Source organism: Carlito syrichta, unplaced genomic scaffold (genome assembly GCF_000164805.1).
Source record: "Carlito syrichta isolate Samal-C Ts95f unplaced genomic scaffold, Tarsius_syrichta-2.0.1 Scaffold305653, whole genome shotgun sequence".
Classification (NCBI taxonomy): Eukaryota; Metazoa; Chordata; class Mammalia; order Primates; family Tarsiidae; genus Carlito; species Carlito syrichta.
In genome coordinates this window covers 709,928-729,499 of record NW_007249749.1, presented here as the reverse complement: position 1 = coordinate 729,499, position 19,572 = coordinate 709,928, and positions in this window count along the sequence as shown.

The following is a 19,572-nucleotide window of genomic DNA, read 5'->3' as shown; positions in this document are numbered from 1 at the left end:
TTCCTCAAAACTCAGAATGGTTCTTAAATGAGTTGTAAAGTTAACTGCATTGGGCCAAGGATCATCTCGTGTAAACAGGAGTACAACGTCAGTTAAGCCAGAAGAGTGTGACAAACATTATTTTGATTCCTCCTGTGAAACTTTAGAACAGAGCTCATGTAAACAGGAAGATATTGAAATCAGTTTACCATGATCTGGTCTTACCTAGCAAAATTGGGTCATGCTCTATAATACATATGACTTGGAGTACAGGTCCGTCAGAAGTGATAAACTTGCATCTCAGTACATTATCTACTTTGTCTTCCGTGTTCGAAAGGCACACACAGGCCTAAATCATACTTTTAAAAGGCCTCAGAAATACTCTAATATTACTTAGGACATGTATAGAGGAATAATGTGACAAGAAAAATCGTGGAGAAAACAGAGTATTATACTGATGTGTCAAAACTGGCAGGGCTCAGTGGCTCAGCCTGTAATCTCAGCACTTTGGGAGGCTGAGATGAGTGGATTGCCTGAGTCCGTGGATTCAAGACCAGCCTGGGCAACTTGGTGAGACCTCATCTCTACAATACACCAAAAAATTAATTGGGCATGGTAGCGTGTGTCTGTAGTTTTGGTTACTTGGAAGGCTGAGGCAGGAGGGTTGCCTGAGTCCAGCAGTTCGAGCTGTGGTGGCCGGGAGCGGCCACTGCACTCCAGTCTGGGCGACAGAGTGAGACTCCAACTCAAATAAAACAAAACAAAACAAAAGACAATCTTTCAGGAAAGAGGCTTTTTGTGTGTGTGTGATAGGCTCTCACTCCATCACCCAGGCTGGAGTGCAGTGGCAAAATCCCAGCTCACGACAGCCTCAACCTCCTTGACTCAAGCAATTCTCCCATCTTAGCCTCCTGAGTAGCTGAGACTACAGGTGCGTGCCACCATGCCCAGTTAATTTAAAAGAAAATTTTTTGTTTTGTAGAGACAAGGTCTCGCTATACTGCTGCCCAGGCTGATCCTCTCTCCTTAGCCTCCCAAAATGCTGGGATTGCAGATGTGAGTCACCATGTCTAACCTGAAACAGGTCTTCAAAACGAAAGTAGTTTGAGGTCCAAGTAATCCACTCCTGCCCTGTTTCTAGGATAAAAGGTAAGTTAAAGTTCAAGGCATCTGAGAAATTATTCCCATTTGTACAAATAATTTTACTCCAAAGTATATTTATCAAGAGAATGCATATTTGTTTGAGACTTAACATCTTACTAGCATTGTCATAGTCATTGTGAAGTTCAAAAAGAGATGTAAGATACAATTCCAGCCTTCTAAGGACTTTTCATCCTGTTAATTTTAGAATTCTAGAAATAATACCAGAGATAGTTGAAAACTAAAACACACTTTATTTTCTTGGTGATACATAATTGTAGACATTCATATTAAGCAAAGTTACAATCCTGAGAACTCTATCTTTTATTTACGTGGGTGAAAATGGCCATTTCTACGTCCAGACAGCATCTGCCACCTTAGAATAACCAGATAAACACTTGTTTTCTTCATTAGGTTACTGGTTCACTAAATTTCATTGAGAAAAAGACAGTTTCATTGACTGTTATATCATTAATTTTTATTAACTAGGACTATGTTCAATAGAAACACAAGCCCATATGCACTAAGAGATAGCATAAGAATATTCATAGTAACATTATCTGTAGCAGAAATTTATAAATTTCACTTTATTTTGAGTTGGAGTCTCACTCTGTTGTCCAGACTGGAGTGCAGTGGCCGATCCCAGCCACTGCAGCCTCGACCTGCTGTGCTCTGGTGATCCTTCCGCCTCAGACTTCCAAGTAGCTGGAACTACAGGCGTGTGCTACCACACTCGGCTAATTTTTTTTATTTATCGTAGAGATGAGGTCTCGCCAAGTTGCCCAGGCAGGTCTCGAACCCGCGGACTCAGGCAATCCACTCAGCTCGGCCTCCCAAAGCACGGGATTACAGGCTGAGCCATCGAGCCCAGCCAGTAAAAACTTTAAACAACGCAGATGCCCAAAAAAGGTAGAATGGATAAGTAAGTTGTGGCCACTGGGGCAACAGAATGCTAAATAACAATACAAATGGACAAACTGCATTTACATTCAACAACATAGATAACAAGTGAAAGAAACAAGACAAAAGAATAAGTATGATCTCATTTATATAAAGTTCCAAGACACACAATACTAAACTATATGGATATATATGGTACATTCGGATGCACACTCAAGCGGTAAAACGGTAAAGAAAACATGGAAATTATTACTTTAGAAGTAAGATTAGAATTTAAGGAATAGAAGTCCAGCATGGGGAAAGGGTTGTAACTGGGAAGAAATCCAAAAGGCTTCTGACACGCTGGTCAGATCTTTCTCCTCCCCCTCCTCCTCTTTACCACGAGTGGCAGTTATAAGGGGCAACTCTTACAACTATTTTTCAACTGGGATTGTCACATGTTATCACTTTCTTGTAAGTATGTTATACTTCACAGTAAAACATTAAAAACTCAAGAGTTACTACACTAAATAATACACACACACACACACACACACATACACACATCTAATTGACTTCAAGAAGAAAATTGATTCTATATCTGATTTCTCTTGTTCTCCTCCTCTTCTACTGAGCACATATTAAGTCTTCAAATGTACTTAAAAACTAAAAGAGATAAGGGTTTAAAAGTGCATCAAGCTTTTCCCTCTCTCCCTCTCTCTCTCTCTTTATTTGTTAAAGGTATCCTACCGATACTACAGAAAAAAATAGTACATCAAAATGTACTAGTCTGTGTCATGAGTGTTGCTGAGTTTCAAAGACTTATGTGACTTTTTTTTGGCTGATGGTGGAATTACACAAATGTGTCCTAGTCTCACGTTGTCTACATAACTTGCTGATTTAACTATGCAGAAGCCATTCTAGAGAAAAACGGGCATCTTCCTGTCCTTACGGCAGCGACACTGAAGCAACTCTACTTTGATTTTTTTGTTTGTTTTTGAGTTGGAGTCTCACTCTGTCGCCCAGGCCAGAGTGCAGTGGCACACTGAACGACCACCCCAGCATCGACCTGCTGGGCTCCGATGATCCTTCTGCCTCAGCCTTCCAAGTAGCCTAAACTACAGGTGTGCACTACCATGCCTGGCTAATTTTTTTTTTTTAATTGTAGAGATGAGGTCTCACCAAGTTGCCCGGGCTGGTCTCAAACCTGTGGGCTCAGGCAATCCACTCACCTCGGCCTCCCAAAGTGCTGGGATTATAGGCTGAGCCACAAGCCCGGTTTTCTACTTTGATCTTACACCTAATGGCCTGCCCTAAGGTTTCCTGCTTCCACAAGTACTGTTGATTCTAATCTTAGAAAAAGTCTGCTTCTTTGAGGAAAAAAAAAAAGACAAATCTGAACTAACCCAGCCATGTCCACTTATAATATTTTTTATCTGAACTGAGTTAAGCCTTAATCAACATATTTTTCTCCATGTTCCTGATTTAGTTGAGTACTAGGTTATTGTGTTACCAAATTATCTCCCTTTCATCTGCCCTGGATGAAACCTATAACAACATCTAATTACTGGTGATGCAATATCCTTAAAGCCTCTTTCAGCAATGATCCTAATAAAAATCTTGATTAACAGACTGACAATATCAAACTGACATATTACTACATAAAAACTGGGTTGACCAACCATCCATCTCTTTACTCCAGAATAAATTTTCTAAAGGAGTACAGAAAATCTGCCCAGCAACTTTATTCTCCCCTCTCTGATCATTGTTATGCTGTAGCTCCTGGGTAGATCAAAATCAATTTAACATTTAAGAATGCCCAAAACTGGCCTGTGCTTTTAAAAAGTTAAATTTTAATTTTCAAAATCAATATCACTTAATAATGTTCTGATGAAAACAATATAGAAGGCAATACAATTCACTCTTGATTATCCAAAGTTTTATCCACAGCATAGTTTATTTCAAGCAAAACTTGATGCAAAGTTTGGTAAAATAACCAACAATACTGCTTGAGTCACATGTGTCTGAGTCACAGTCTGTCTATTTAATCTAACATTCAGAATCAAGGCCTTAAAGGCAAAATAATTATTTGCTTCTGTATCCTGGCAAAGATCAACACAATTAAAATAGGCCTCTCTTTTTTAGGCTGGTGCTTTATTTCAGCCTGAGTTATACTTTCTCCTTTTTTTTTTTGAGTTGGAGTCTCGCTCCATTGTCAGGCTGGAGTGCAATGGCACACTCATAGCCACCCCAGCGTCAATCTGCTGGATTCTGGCGATCCTTCCACTTCAGCCTTCCAAGTAGCTGGAACTACAGGCGCGTGCTACCACGCCCAGCTAATTTTTTTTATTTATTGTAGAGACAAAGTCTCACCAAGTTGCCCGGGTGGGTCTTGAACCCACGGGCTCAGGCAATCCACTCACCTCGACCTCCCAAAGTTCTGAGATTACAGGCTGAGCCATCAAGCCCGGCCTCTTTTGGTTTTTAATAAGGTGAATAGGAGTGACTTCTGCAAGAAAAAGAAGGTAAAAGACAGAGATATATATCTTATCACAAAGTTACATTACTCTACCCAAGTGATATCTACATTATAGCCCATTTCTGGCTCCAAAATACTATGGGTGAAAGAATATTTTCCCAAGTATGACTGCATACTATAAGAATGTGTCATGATATAGCGAACACAGACTATAACTGGTAACCCTTTTCCCCAACATCACTTCTATAAATGGGGAGTCACTGAATGAGAGTTTCCCAGAATATTACACACATGCAAATACAAATTCCAAGGCTCATTTCATACTCAAGTTATTTTGGGACTAGTTACTACTTAGCTTATGTATACCAGTCACCTTTGCTTGTCATGAAGTGAAAACTGACATACAGTATATAACTTTTTCTATGGAGCAGAAACAAATGTGATCTAGGACAAGATGTAAACTTACTATATTTATTTATTTTTTGAGTCAGAGTCTCACTCTGTCGCCCAGGCTGGAGTGCAGTGACACACTCACGGCCACCCCAGCATTGACCTGCTGGGCTCCCGCGATTCTTCCACCTCAGCCTTCCGAGTAGTCGCAACTACAGGCACACGCTACTGCACCCAGCTAATTTTTTATTTATTGTAGAGACAAGGTCTCCCCAGGTTGTCTGGGCTGGTCTCAAACCCGCGAACTCAGACAATCCACTCACCTCAGCCTCCCAAATTGCTGGGATCACAGGCTGAGCCACCAAACCCTGCCAAATTCCTATAATTAAAAAATCATTTTAACCAAAGAGGAAAAAAAATACCACCATTTGTGTGTAACTGGAATTCAAACCCAAGCCCTCTGATTCCATGTCTAATGTGCTTTCAACACGCCACAGCTGTCCTAAGTTTCCTTAATAAAGATTTGTCCAAAATGTTCATATGAAAATATGATTTTAGTAAGCAACTTCAACATCTCAGACTTTTGTTTATGAGGCAAACATGCATTCTCATTTGTTTCTACCCCACCCACCCCCCAAATTGCTTATATAATAAAACCTGAAAAAAATCATGAATGTCCCAACCAAATTTTTTTCCTGAAGGCTTTCTCTGAAAAATATTATTAGAAATTAGATTATAGCTATACAGCTTCTTTGTCTATTCCTCAGTGGCAGTTGAAGACAGAAGAGAGAGATAAAGCAATTATAGAATCTGGAACTTTCATATACTAGTATAGATTATTTTAATGGAACACTAGACCAGAAATTACTATAAATGCTTTCTAAATCAAATATGCTTTAAAATTAATCAAATACTTACACTAAGAAGCTTACTCATTAATTCATTAACATCAAGATCACACCTATTCAGATAATTGCAACCATCTAGCAGCTTCAATTGTAATTTATTTCCTTTAATTTTTCTCTCTTAAGATATAGATACAAAATTCATTATTGTATTGAATTCACTATTAGTTTTTACATTTTATAGACCAATATGTTGATTATTTGTACAATGCTGGAGTTGAGTTCTGATAAAAGCTATGAGTCATTTAAATTCACCACCCATGGCAGACAATTGTTGTTATATTTAAAATTATGCTTCTGTCAGTTTTTGGACAGCCAGTGGTTGCTTAAATAAATAAGTAATGTGTTGTGTATACACAGAAAATAAAATATTAAATACTTATCTTTGTGTCAAATCGTGTTTCTTTAACCAAGGCAAATGGACAATTCTCACTCAACATGCATAATAGTTAGATATTTCAAAGTTGTTCTTGACTAACTCAAAGAAGAAATTCTAAAACAATCACCCAAAGCATGAAAAAATTTGGCCAGAATTTCACAACTGCATAAGTTAAAATACTCCTCATGCCTGTGTGCCACACCCAGAAGTGGTGATTTAATTGGTCTGGGGTATGATCTGGGCTTTGGCATTTTAAAGAAATCTCCAGGTGATTCTAATGTGCAGACAAGTTTGAGAACAATTGGTATACATCTTTTATACTTTTGACAAATTATGTTCATATCAATTTTAGCATGCTTCCTTTATCAGGCCATTTGGGGAAATCTAGACGAGGACTACTTGTTCTGCAATATTCCCATAACTGTAAATCCATGGAGGTAAACCAAAATTCAAAAGCAAAAAATACAACATAATTGAACTGTTTATCATTGTCAAAAGGGGAATAAAAGTAGGAAGAATTAAAGGCATGAATAAGCTGAATTTTATAAAATGTTTATTCATGACAAGAACTACTTAGTGTAAGGATTTTTTTCTTTCAAATTCAGACCCTTAGAAATGTTCTTCTATCCTAAAACCAGATATAAAAATTAGAGAAGAATACTGCCTTCAATAGTCTGGGTTTAAATAACAATCTGAATTAGCATGACCTAGGCCAGCTTTCCGCCTTATCAGATAGACCAGGGGCAGCTGCTGGAACAAGGAATAAAGAATTGGGTACCACACATGAATAAACCTGTGGAGATACTAAATTCATTAATGTTCTTGTTGGCAGGAATCAAAATGACTAAGAGGCAGCCAAGCTGAATTACAGGTTTGATTTACTTAAGAGATACAAGTTATGCGGACATCAGCATTTTTTTACACCAGCCTCAAGGCAGGTCTGAGGTCGAGACTTTCCTTTCACAGCTAGATTCAGTTATATTTCCCTGCTTCTCCATTGTTGCGGGGGTATATGAGAACAAAGAAAAGAGTTTTAAAAGTTCAAAAGTATTAGTTTATTAAATGAGAATACTAGATGCTATCTCTACTTCTTAAAAAAAAAAGCCCCACCCATAACAAGCGAGTAGACTGAAACCAGAAAGTATGTATTTTAATGTCAGGAGTCTCGATAAGAACATGTAGCTTCACTCTGACACATGGGGTGAACATGTCTTGAGTAGTCTGACGTACTGAGTTGAATGTATTGTTCCTTTGAAATGGAAGCAATGTTTTAATCTTCTGCATGTGGTCAGCCAGTTTTCCCAGCATACTGAATAGTTTCTCTTCACCCCAGTGGTTGGTGGAGGCTTTGTCAAAGATAAGAAACTGAAGTTTTGCTTCTGGAATCTCTATCCTGTTCCATTGGTCTATATGCTTGTTCTTGTACCAGTACCAGGCTGTTTTGGTTATTGTAGCTTTATAATAAAGTTAGGAGTGTGATACCTCCCACTTTGTTTTTGTTTTTGTTTTTTGCTGAGGATTGTTTTGGCTGTTTGTGGTCGTTTATGTTTCCATATGAATTCCTGTATTGTTGTTTAAAGTCTGAGAAGAACGCTGCTGGTACTTTGATGGGTATTGTGTTAAATCTGTAGATTGCCTTGGGTAGGATGGACACTTTAACCATACACAAAAATCAATTTTAAATGAATCAAAGACCTAAACGTAAAATCTCAGACCATAAGATTCTTAGAAAATGCAGGAGACACCCTTATGGAACTTAGAACTAGCAACCAATTTCTGATCAAAACCCCAAGTGCCCATGCCATATGAGATAAGATAGATAAGTGGGACTTCATAAACTGACAAGCTTCTGCAAAGTCAAAGAAACCATCAAGAAAGCAGGAAGACAGTCAACAAACTGGGAAAAAATATCTGCCAGCTATATGGCTGACAAAGGCCTAACATCTAGGATCTACAAGTAACTCAAACGTGCTGAAAAGAAAAAAACAAATAGCCCCATTACAAAGTGGGTGAAAAATAGGAATAGGTACTTCTCAAAAGAAGACATATGAGCAGCCCACAGATACATGAAAAAATGCTCAACCTCACTAGTCATCAAAGAAATGCAAATTAAAACCACACTGAGATACCACCTAACTTCAGCCAGGATGGCCATCATCAATAACTTAAAAGATCTAAAACTCAATCTTCTATATCACCCTGCAATCCCCCACTAGGAGTATACCCAGAGGAACTTAAAGCACTCTATGAAAAAGACACCTGCACACGTATGTTTATTGCAGCATTGTTCACAATAGCAAAAACACGGAACCAACCATCCTGCCCATTGAAATAGGACTGGATTTTAAAAAATGTGGTACATATACATGATGGAATATTATGTAGCCATAAAGAAGGACAAAATTATGAACTTCATAGCAAGCTAGATGGACTTTGAATCTACATTACTGAGTGACCTATCACAGAAACAAAGAACTGAGTACCACATGTTCTCACTTATAAGCGGACCTTGAACAATTATCGTAAGAAAATTATAAGAAAAGGGTTGGCAGTAGTAGGAAACTGCCAGCGGAGGGCGGGAGCAGCATTGACAGTGGAGGGAATCTGCTGGGGGGGGCACACCTTATCAACAAGGGTACATGCACAATGAACATTTGTATACCTAACCCTGAATTGTACCCCACATCTTTAAAATTAAAAAAAATGGAAACAATGAGCAGATCATAATGATAGGGAGATGTCTCCATCCCAGCCTTTCCCACCTCATGACACTATGTAATGATCGTTCAAAATTCTACCAATAGTTGGGCAAACCAAGGCATTACCCACTTAAATGTGTCAATGGTGCCTAAGAGAAGAGTGTGGTGGGAGGGAATTGTCACCAGCGGACAAAAACAAGGAGTGAGGAGAGGCATGCAGGGTTCAGTTTTAAAGGCATCTTTGGTTTAACGAAACAGAATGTGCTCTACAAGTCAAGAGCGCTGATTCTCCAGATGCTCCCAGTCTCACCGAACGCTGACTGCACATCGCCAATACACATGGAGGTAAAATAGAAGCTATGTTCTCGATTATTCCCAAATACACCAAGTCATCCACAAAGATGGGCTCTTTGGGCAAGTGCCATGGCAGTTTGGTTATTTCAAGGGCCAACTGCAACCTGTTGTTTATTCTGAGGCTTCGAAGTTAACAAGTCTGAAACAGAACTGTCCATTTTCCTCTGTGTTCTGTTTTTGCTTCTCCTGTCTTTACTGCCAAAGTTAGACTTCCACCCGCACAATAGCCAGGCCAGGCCTGGGAGTCACTGTGGGCTCCTCTGTGTGTTTCAGTGCCCGCATCCACATCCTGGCCACTGTACAGCCATGAGAGCAAATTTGTCTGTCCCAGACTCTTCCGTCCTTTGTCCACCACCGCAGGTCATGTCCTCAACCTTCACACTTAGACTGTTGCAATAGCATCCTCTTTGGTCTCGGAATGCCTAATTTTGTGTTCTGTCAACACTCTCCCTATCCTCTGGAGTTTTTTCTGACCTTATTATGCAAATTTGAACATGCTATCCCTGCTTATTCTCTAACAGCTGTGTGCCCTTACTCTTGCTTTTCCTTTGCCTGGAATATTTATTTCCCCATGTCTTTGCTGACTAGCTTTTACACTTAGTTAAGACTTGGCCTAGTGTAACACGGTAGTCCTCAAATCTGAGAGGGCTTGCACATAAAGTTCTTTATATATTCCAAAGAAGTCCAGCAGGGAAAGACACTGGTTTATTAGAACTTACAGGAGGTCCCGACGGCGGCCTGTTGGTGAAGAAAGAATTCACACTGGGACAGTACAGCAAGCAGTTTTATAGTTAAGAAAGTCAATTATTCAGTTTGCTACAGGATGGTTACAACCACAGTAAGGGTGTGGCCCACAGTCCACATTGTTCTCAGCTCTGCTCAATTACCTGCACCCTGTGAAATATGCATATCCTGCAGAGACTAGACTCCATCAGAGGCTGCTCCTTGAGGGAGGGCAGAGAGAAGCCAAATCTAGAGGGAAAGAGTCAATGTCTGGGCAATTACTTCACATCTAACATTTTCTCTGTCAAACCTTTCCAAACCTTTTCTGACTTTATCTGGTTGAGTTAGGTGTTTCCTCTTCTGTGCTTCTTATAGCACTCTGTGCATACTCCATTAGAGCCTCTCCCACATTGTGATTTCCCCCCCAATCTTATATTGGTTTCTCTCCTTGCTTATAGATGAAGAGTGAGCTCATCTCCTGCTCAACTCACCTAGCACTCAGAAAGCGCTTGACAAGTTGACTTGTACTAAACAGTGATTCCTCGTCTACCCACAGGAATTATCTGAGGACCTTCTTAAAATCCTGAGGCCTGGATCCTATCCCAGACCAATTCAAACTGAATTGCTTGGGGCAAAGCCCAGGCACTTGTATTTTTTAAAAAGTGCCCAGGTGATTCTTTTTTTTTTTTGATGTTGGAGTCTCACTTCATTGCCCCGGATGGAGCGCAGTGGCACGCTCAACGGCCACCCCAGCATTGACCTGCTGGGCTCCGGCAATCCTTCCACCGCGGCCTTCCAAGTAGCTGGAACTACAGGCATGCACTACCACACCCGGCTAATTTTTTATTTTACTGTAGAGATGAGGTCTTGCCAAGTTGCCAGAGCTGGTCTCGAACCCACGGACTCAGGCAATCCACCCACCTTGGCCTCCCAAGTTTTGGGATTACAGGCTGAGCCATTGAGCCCGACCTAAAAACTGCCCAGGTGATTCTAAAAGGTTGAAAACCACTGTGCAAAAATCATTTATTTGGAAACGCTATTTAAAGCTGTATCAAGAGAACAGGAAGTTCGATGGTCTTTTCTTTTTTTTGAAAGGTATATTGTATCAGTTATCTGTGGCTGAGTAACAAATTACCCTCAAATTTGGCAGTTGAAAACAACAAACACTTATCTCATGGTGTCCCTTGGTTAGGAATTTGGGCACAGTTCGGCAGGTCCTCTGGCTCAGGGGTTCTTATAAGACTGTATTCATGGTGTCAGCTGGGGCTGCTGTCATTTCAAGGCTTAATGGTGGGGGGGGGTTGGGAGTAGCTTGCAACCAAGCTCACTCACGTGGTTATTGGCAAAATTCAATTCCTCACTGACTGCTGGCCGGGAGCTTTTTCCTCAGCTCCCCTGCATTGCATGAAGGCAGCTCATAGCAACTGACTCCCATGAGAGCGAGCATGTGAGAGAACGAGGTGAGCAGGACGGAAGCCAGAATTTTTCTGTAACTTAACCTTGGAAGTGATATCCCATCACTGTTGCCATATTCTGCTCATCAAAAGCATGTTATTAGCTCAAGCTTGAACTCAATTCAAGAGAGGATACTACAAGGGCACAAATACTAGGAAGCTGGCATTGTTGGGAGTCATCTTAGAAGCTGCCTACCACAGACTTTCAATGATACTCTGATGAAAAACTAACCTACCTTAAAGGAAATGCAACTGGACTATCTTAAATTAGGGGCATGCACATCAATGGTTTCCTTGTAAAACGGATACATTTTAGTAGACGAACAAAAAGTAAACTGACAGGTGTACTTATTAATAATAAATTTGTATTTTTGTTTAATTATCTAAATATAGATGCATTAATTTTAGGCCACTTAGACAAGATAATATCAAGGCAGGTCAGCTTGCATAATTCCAGTCTTCACATGGGCCTTATGAATTAGGTCAATGTGCTTTTCAAAGATTAAAAGTGCTCCTCCTTTTCCCTAACATTTTCCTAGTTATACAAGATCATAGAAAATAGGCCAGACATTTTAAGGACTCAACACAAAATTTGGCTTTAGTAAAGGGCAAGTAACAGTAAATCTAAAGTAGAATACCAAGTAAGATAGGCAAGTTAACGTACTAATATTTACTTGATGAGTGTAATCAATTATAAGTTTACTTTTCATTTTTGAGGAACAGGCCAATGTACTGAACAATTCTGAATATTGATGTTAGTAACCATAATTTAAGCCTTCCCCAAAGGTCCTAATGATACAATACAGTCATCTTTGGACTGCTTACCACTTAATGCTAAGAATGCAAGTTAAAATTGCTTAATGATATTTAGCTAAACTAGACAAACTACTAAAAGTTAAAAGAAACCCTCATGAAGGCACACATAACTTGCACTGGTAAAGCCTGATGTTGATAGCACATTTATACAAAGTTCTAAACTCTGAATTTATATTCTAACTACAAAATGCCATCTCCTAAAAATCAATTTGCTTTTGGCACAGAAAGAAAGAGCTAGTCTTCCAGATTCAAAGTACTGCCTTTGATGGGACCTTTATCTTTGAATCATTTCCGAAATATTTGTTCAAAAATATTTGTAGCTTGTAAGACCTGATGTGATTTTTAAAAGAATATGATCACTATGCTAGGTTATAAAGACGTAATCAAGAATTATGCTTTAAGCACTTTATACGTGGGCAGAAATGACTTATGAGCAATATGTTGTAGTTTGCTTTTAAAAAGATTAAACAGCACCACTGGGGGGAGTCTGCCCTTTCTTTCAGCTGAGGTGGCGATTCTTAGTGACTTGATTATAATCACTGAGACCTGGAAGATGAAGCCACGATAGGCTACTGTTACACAGCGTAAACAATTCTGTGTTAACCACTGTTAGTTACAGCAGACGTGAGGATTAAAGCTAGTAACCTAAAGACTGTTGAATCCCTACAACCCTCTAATGAGCCTCTGAACCCTCCAGTTCTTATTGCCTAGACTTGGTTATTTGGGGATTAAGTTTGAATTCATTAACCTTACTTAAAAGATGGCATTTCAGCTGCCAACCTGAGAGATGACTGAAAGCAGACGGATCACCTAACAATCTAGTAGGCATTCTTTTCACAGTAGTATGAGCTAGCCATTTTTTTTTCATATATTTTATTTTTATTTTAAATATGTGGGGTACAATTCGGGAGAGTTAGCAATTCTAAAGTTACTTTCTGTGTATTCGAGTCTTGAGCAAATGAATAAATATACTGAGAATAATGGCAGCCAGGCTACTTTCTGTTAAGGGAGTTACAAATACCGAAAAGGGGAAGACTAGAATGTAGTCTGGAATGAAAAATATCAGTACAAACTTGTGGTTTTTAATAGATAGAAATAAATATATGTGTCTATGTAGCAGTCTTCTGAGCGGGACTAAAAGCAATGACACACCAGTAACAATGAGCAAACCTGGCACGCAGATCTTGGTTCCTGAATATCATTCTCCATGGAAAGGAAGCAGCGCTCCTTGGAGAGACAGGTAATTCCAGGGCTGGAGTGGGAAAAGTACAAGATGGGCCTGGAACACGTTATACAAAAAGTAAGAAAGGGCTCAAAGAACGATGCGGACACAAGTAGAGGACAGACATCCAGAGGCTCTCATTGGTCAAATTTGGGACAATCAGAACATCAAAATAAATCATGATAGTAACAATAATGGATCTGTTGACTAAGAATCCACGAGCCCATTTTGTTATAAATAATTTAAAGAATGAATGGGGGAGAAGGGAAAAAGTTTTCCTTCACTATAATGTCAATGAATAAATATTGATAAAATGATACAGTTAGAAAATTGTCACTCTCACAGGGATTGGGAGAAGGCAGGTTTAACTGTTCCATGGTCATGTGGTCAGTTTCTATAGGGTCCACTGACATGCCAAGAGCTGTTTTTCAGTAGGGATACAATTCTCTACTGCAGATGGCATTCCCCTTGCTCCAGAATCCATTGTTGTGATTCTCCCACTGGACTTGTCATAAATTCCACACTACATCTTTTCCAGTATTGACACCCCACGGCCTGCTGGGTTATATGACCCAAGTGTCAGGGATGCTTGCACTGAAGCCTTAACTGTTATTGAACTCTTTGCTACAGTGGGCCATATTCAAGGCTGGCGGTCTTCTGTTTTACCTGGTACATAAGACGGCGCATTACTCCTCGTTGCACAATGTGTTGCCTCCAGAAATGAAAGGGGCCTACCAAGTGCTGTACTTCCTTATTGGTGGTAGAGGCTACAAGATGCAGCTATTTGTCTTTCACTTTGGAGAGGATATCTCGACACTGGCCTGAGCACTGGACCTCTAGAAACTTCACTAAAGTAGCTGGTCTCTGAACCTTCATTGTGTCCCTCTCATCCTCTGGTGCCTTCTCTTGCTCATCCTGTCAAATCAGTAGAATGTCATCAATAAAATGATCAGTGTGGTATTGAGGGACATCGAAGATGGCCCAGATTTCTTTTATATCATAGTATGACTGAGGATGAGGGTTAACATAGCCTGAGGCAAATCTGTCTAAATGAGTATTGTTGTTTGTTCTGCGTGAAGATGAACTATTTCTGATCCTCTTTCCAACTGGATTGGTGCAAAATGCATTTGCTAAATCAATGAATGCATGCCATGTATTTCAGGTCTTATTGATCTGTTCTAGCAATGAGTCCGGCACAGCTGCTGAGATCAGGGTTATTACTTGGTTAAGTCAGCAGTAGTCTAAAGTCATTCTCCAGAATCCACCCAGTTTCTTTAGGGATCAGCCTGGCAGATTAGAGACAGTATGGGGACCACGAACCTTCCATCCTTCAGGTTTTAGATGGTGGCACTGATCTCCATCACTCCAGGATATGGTAGTATAAATTGACTACCTTGGCAGGAACGGGAGGCAGTTTCAGAGAGCTTCATTTGGCTCCTCCCACTCTGATAGTTCTTATCCAGAGACTCAAGCATGCTTAAAGTCCAGTCCCAGGAGTACTGCTTGTCCTAGCTGGGTTATGCTGGGATTTAACCCTACTTACTGGGTTGACTCCCAGGAGAGGAAGTGGGGGCTGTTGGGAGAGGAGGGAGAAATGACTATTGCCTTGTGGCAACAGGCTTCTGCACCTTCCAGCACAGCAGATGTGCTAGTTAGACCACAGCGTTCAGAGGGAGTTACAGGGACATCCATCCAGATGACCCCATCCCACGTTCAGGATCCTAGGTTTCTTTACCTTCATATTAACAGGCCTACCTGGGCTAAATAGTCAATGCTCCAATGTCTCTAGAGCTCTGTGACTCTTAACAATTAGTTCATGAACCTGTGGTTCAACTGTCCTTCCATTACCTGTGATAAAGTCTCCGTAAGTTACCACAGAGCCTCTTACATTTAGTTATTAGCTGCTTGCTAACAGCCCCACTGCTCAATTTCCACCTGTAATATTTCCATACAAGTTAGCAGTAACCAGCCAACTCTGCTGTCTTTGCAGGCATTATTTTCAAATACCTGTATCACCACACTTATCACGTATTTCCCTCCACTGGGACACTCTCCCAGGTCAACAGTGGTGAAATTAAGCAATTAAGCTGCAACTTTATGCCAGGGACTATTGATGCCCTGCCTATCAACCAAGGCGGCATCTTCTTGATCTGCCAGGCAATGGAAGGGTCTGTTGAAATTTTACCAACCCAGCCGGGCTTGGTGGCTCAGCCTGTAATCCTGCGCCTTTGGGAGGCTGAGGTGAGTGGATTGCCTGAGCCCGCGAGTTCAAGACCCATCTGGGCAGCGAGACCTCATCTCTACAATAAATCAAAAAATCAGCTGGGCATGGTAGCGCATGCCTGTAATTCCGGCTACTTGGAAGGCTGAGGCGGAAGGATCGCCGGAGCCCAGCAGGTCGAGGCTGCGGTGGCTGGAAACAGCCACTGCACTCCAGTCTGGGTGACAGAGTGAAACTCCAACTCAAAAACAAAAAACAACAAGAAATTTTACTAACCCAGAAGCAAATGCCAACATGGGGTCATATATGCAGGATTTTCATTAGGGAAAACATCAGCGAGAGAAGATGAGGGAGTCAGAAAAAAATAGGTAGACTATCACACTACAATGTAAGTCTGACCCCAAGTGTGAGAGGGAGGACTGGGTGGAAGTGTACTAGATTTCCACGTAGACTAAGAAAGTCCTGGCAAAGCAATGGGAAAGTCCTTGAGCTCAAATTAGCTATCAGTCTTGTGTCTCCTAGAAACAGGTCTGCCGTAGTATCTGTCATGATGTTACTGAGTTGTGAGAGAAGCAAGGTCTTAAGAGCACAGCAGCTGGGACCTTGGTTGCTTAAGCACCCTGTAGTTGGGGGTCTGTGAGGTACATTCTCTTAGTAGCATCATCTTAGCAAGAAGCACAGCTGGGATTCTAATCAGCTATTGGTTCAAATCTATACTTTTAGCCCCTGCACCAGAAGGCATCTCTCAGTACTACAGAAGTCTGAAATAAATAATCCTCTACCATGTAGAAGATTTATAAGGAGGTTGGACCAGACTGGCAAGCATCATTAGGCTCCTCTAAGGAGTTTGTACCTCATTCTACAGACAATAAAATACGGGTTAAGGGGAGGGGCACATAACAGTTTAAAAATGCATATGAATATACTGTACATGCACTGTATACATACATGAATAATTTATAGACCCAAATATAGTTTAGTTTCCTGTGGTATAACAGAGTTTAGCAGATTTTAAAACAGATATAACAAAAAGTGATTCTGGGACTACATATATGGTAACATGCGTCACCCTGCATATGCGGTAAAGTGGCCAGAAAGTGCTGACAAAGCACTCATACCTTATAGGGTATAAAAGTTCAGGGAAAAAAAAACCTCAAATTCATATTTTATCATTCTTTATAAAAATCTTACTGTGGTACAAGGCAACTAAAAAGTCATTTAATTTCTACTGTTACTGATATTAAAAAAATGATCTTTTACTATTTTTATTCAGAGGCACACTTGCTCCTTAGACTGTGCGTCAAATATGCATTTACAGGCTTAATGGAGAACTTAACCACTACTTCTAACATTAATTACAGGAGAATCTATGTACGCTCCCAACAATCAACTTACAAATGAATTCTACAGAATATCACCTTTCTATCACAAAAAGGAAGCTACATGTTTATTCATTAATTGTTATAAGAAATAGTATTAATACTAGTTTGTTGGTATGGGAACCCAGACACAGAAATATTAAATGGTGGCCGGGCTCGGTGGCTCAGCCTGTAATCCCGCACTTTGGGAGGCCGAGGTGAGTGGACTGCCCGAGCCTGCAGGTTCGAAACCTGCCTGGGCAACTTGGTGAGACCTTGTCTCTACAATAAATCAAAAATTAGCCGGGCATAGTAGTGCACGCCTGTAGTTCCAGTTATTTGGAAGGCTGAGCAGAAGGATGGCCAGAGCCCAGCAGGTCAAGGCTGCGGTGGCTGGGAGCGTGCCACTGCACTCCAGTCTGGGTGATAGAGTGAGACTCCAACTCAAAAACAAAAAAAAATATTAAATGGTTTCCTTGGTCTACATGAGATAAAATTTGAACCCAGAAGCAGAGATTAAACCAGATTCTTATACACCTATATTCATTAACAGTACAACTCCACAACTATAGTACAGACCTACAATAGAATATTAAAACCCACAGATAAAAAGAATCTCAAGAGAACATTGGTCCAACTTTCTGTCTCAAGGCAGTATTATTAATATCTGCTTATTACAGAGAGTGGGAAATTAGTTAATCAAGGTCAAATCTAAAAACTTAGGAAAACTGGAAATTCAGAGCCTCCAGAAACATGTTGTACTCACTACTATTACTTATTATACTTCAAGAAGACATATATAAATTAGAATGGAGTTTTTAAATTTCAGACTGTTTAAAGCCACAAAGCCTAAAAACATAAACTAAACTCGGCAAAAGCAATTTAAGAATTTGGGACCCGATGTCTTTAAGTGAGGGGCTAGGATCTGTCTGCAAATGAAGGTTTAGGAAACTATTTATAGCCTGACACCAGTCAATTTTTGTTCACTTTTTAAACTAAATTCCAAATATGCATATTATACTCTGTAATTTGGCTATTAAAGACACAAACTAGCTTACAGAATTAGATTTTGGCATACAATTTCAAAAAGTTTCCTATGTTCCATAGATCTAGATGAGAACTAATGGTTCTGAATTGTTATAATACAAGATTTAAAAACAGACATGAAGATTAGGATTAGCGAAATAATTTTATTAGCCAATAACTACCTGTTACATACTCGACATCTCTGTGAAGTTCTAAGGGTAAAACATTTTATCTACAGGCAATCTATATCCTACCTTATCTTTCAAAAGATTTAATGTATCTTCCTACATGAACATATACAATGATATAGGGTTATCTGTTCTAGGAAAAATATATCTAAAAAGAAATGCAAGTATGTAGGTTAGGATGAATGTTTAACATAAATTTCAAATTTAACTCTTGAGCTTTTTAGCAAAGAGAGACAAAAGTCTATCAAAAAGTGACTTCCAAAACCTTTCTTAGAATCACATTCTAAAATCCTACACAGGACTTTAGGTAAAGCATACTGTATGACACAGAGGACAGACAATGCCCCTGACAATATCATAGCAAATGCAGTTAAAAATTTTCATGTGTGGTTAATGCAAGTAGCTTGCTTAGGATAAGGAGCCACGCTCAAATTAGATTGCGACTTGGTGAAGGTGATGGTGCTAGGAACTGCTTTTGCGATACAAAGTTTTTACACTGAAGGCTTCTTATGTATGGATTAGTTTTCCCAATGGGACAGCAATTCTTATTTAATGGCTAGGAGAAGACTGTACAGAAATAAAAGGTTACTTGACAAAGTTAATACATCATTTAGGGACAGGCCTAATATTTGAGCCTCTTTCAGCAAGAAAGTTTAGCTTCTCTCTCAAGTTTAACAAGACTGCAACCCATGGCTTCAGAGGCATTTAGTGGACATTTCATGCCTTCAAAAAGGTGGCCTCTAGCTACAGGAAATTAGTCTGCAGCATATACATGCACAGTGGCATTCTGGAGATTAGGCAATGTAAATGTAAACAGTTTTGGTGTTAAAAAAGCAGACACCCAATTTTTGGTATTATGTGAATAAAGTCTATAAACTACCCAAAGCAGCATTTATAATCACCTGTATAGACTGTGCTCAAAAGTCATACTGAATTGGTTCTAAAATGTATGTAAATGATCATGGGAAGCAAGGAATAATCTTTAAAAAGAGAAGCACTTGCTATCTAATCTATTTCTCCTGCAATCTGCATTTGGAATCATGAGGCTGGAAGATATCTAAAGAGGGCATCTAGTCTGTATATACACTCTTATCCCATTTTCAAAGATCTCTATTTAGATCTCTACTCTAGCTTGTTCTTATCTTAAATCTTAGCACCTACAGTCTAGGAGTAATTCTTTTTATCTTATCAATGAAAATGGTGAATCATTACTTTTCCGTAAATACTTTTACAAACTTGGAAACCGCGAAGTTCTTCTTTCATTAACAAGACAACCACAATTATTTTAACCTTTCCCCAAACATCCTATTTATTAATCTTCAGACCTCTTCTTCCTGGGGTAGTATGCTCACCACTTTCA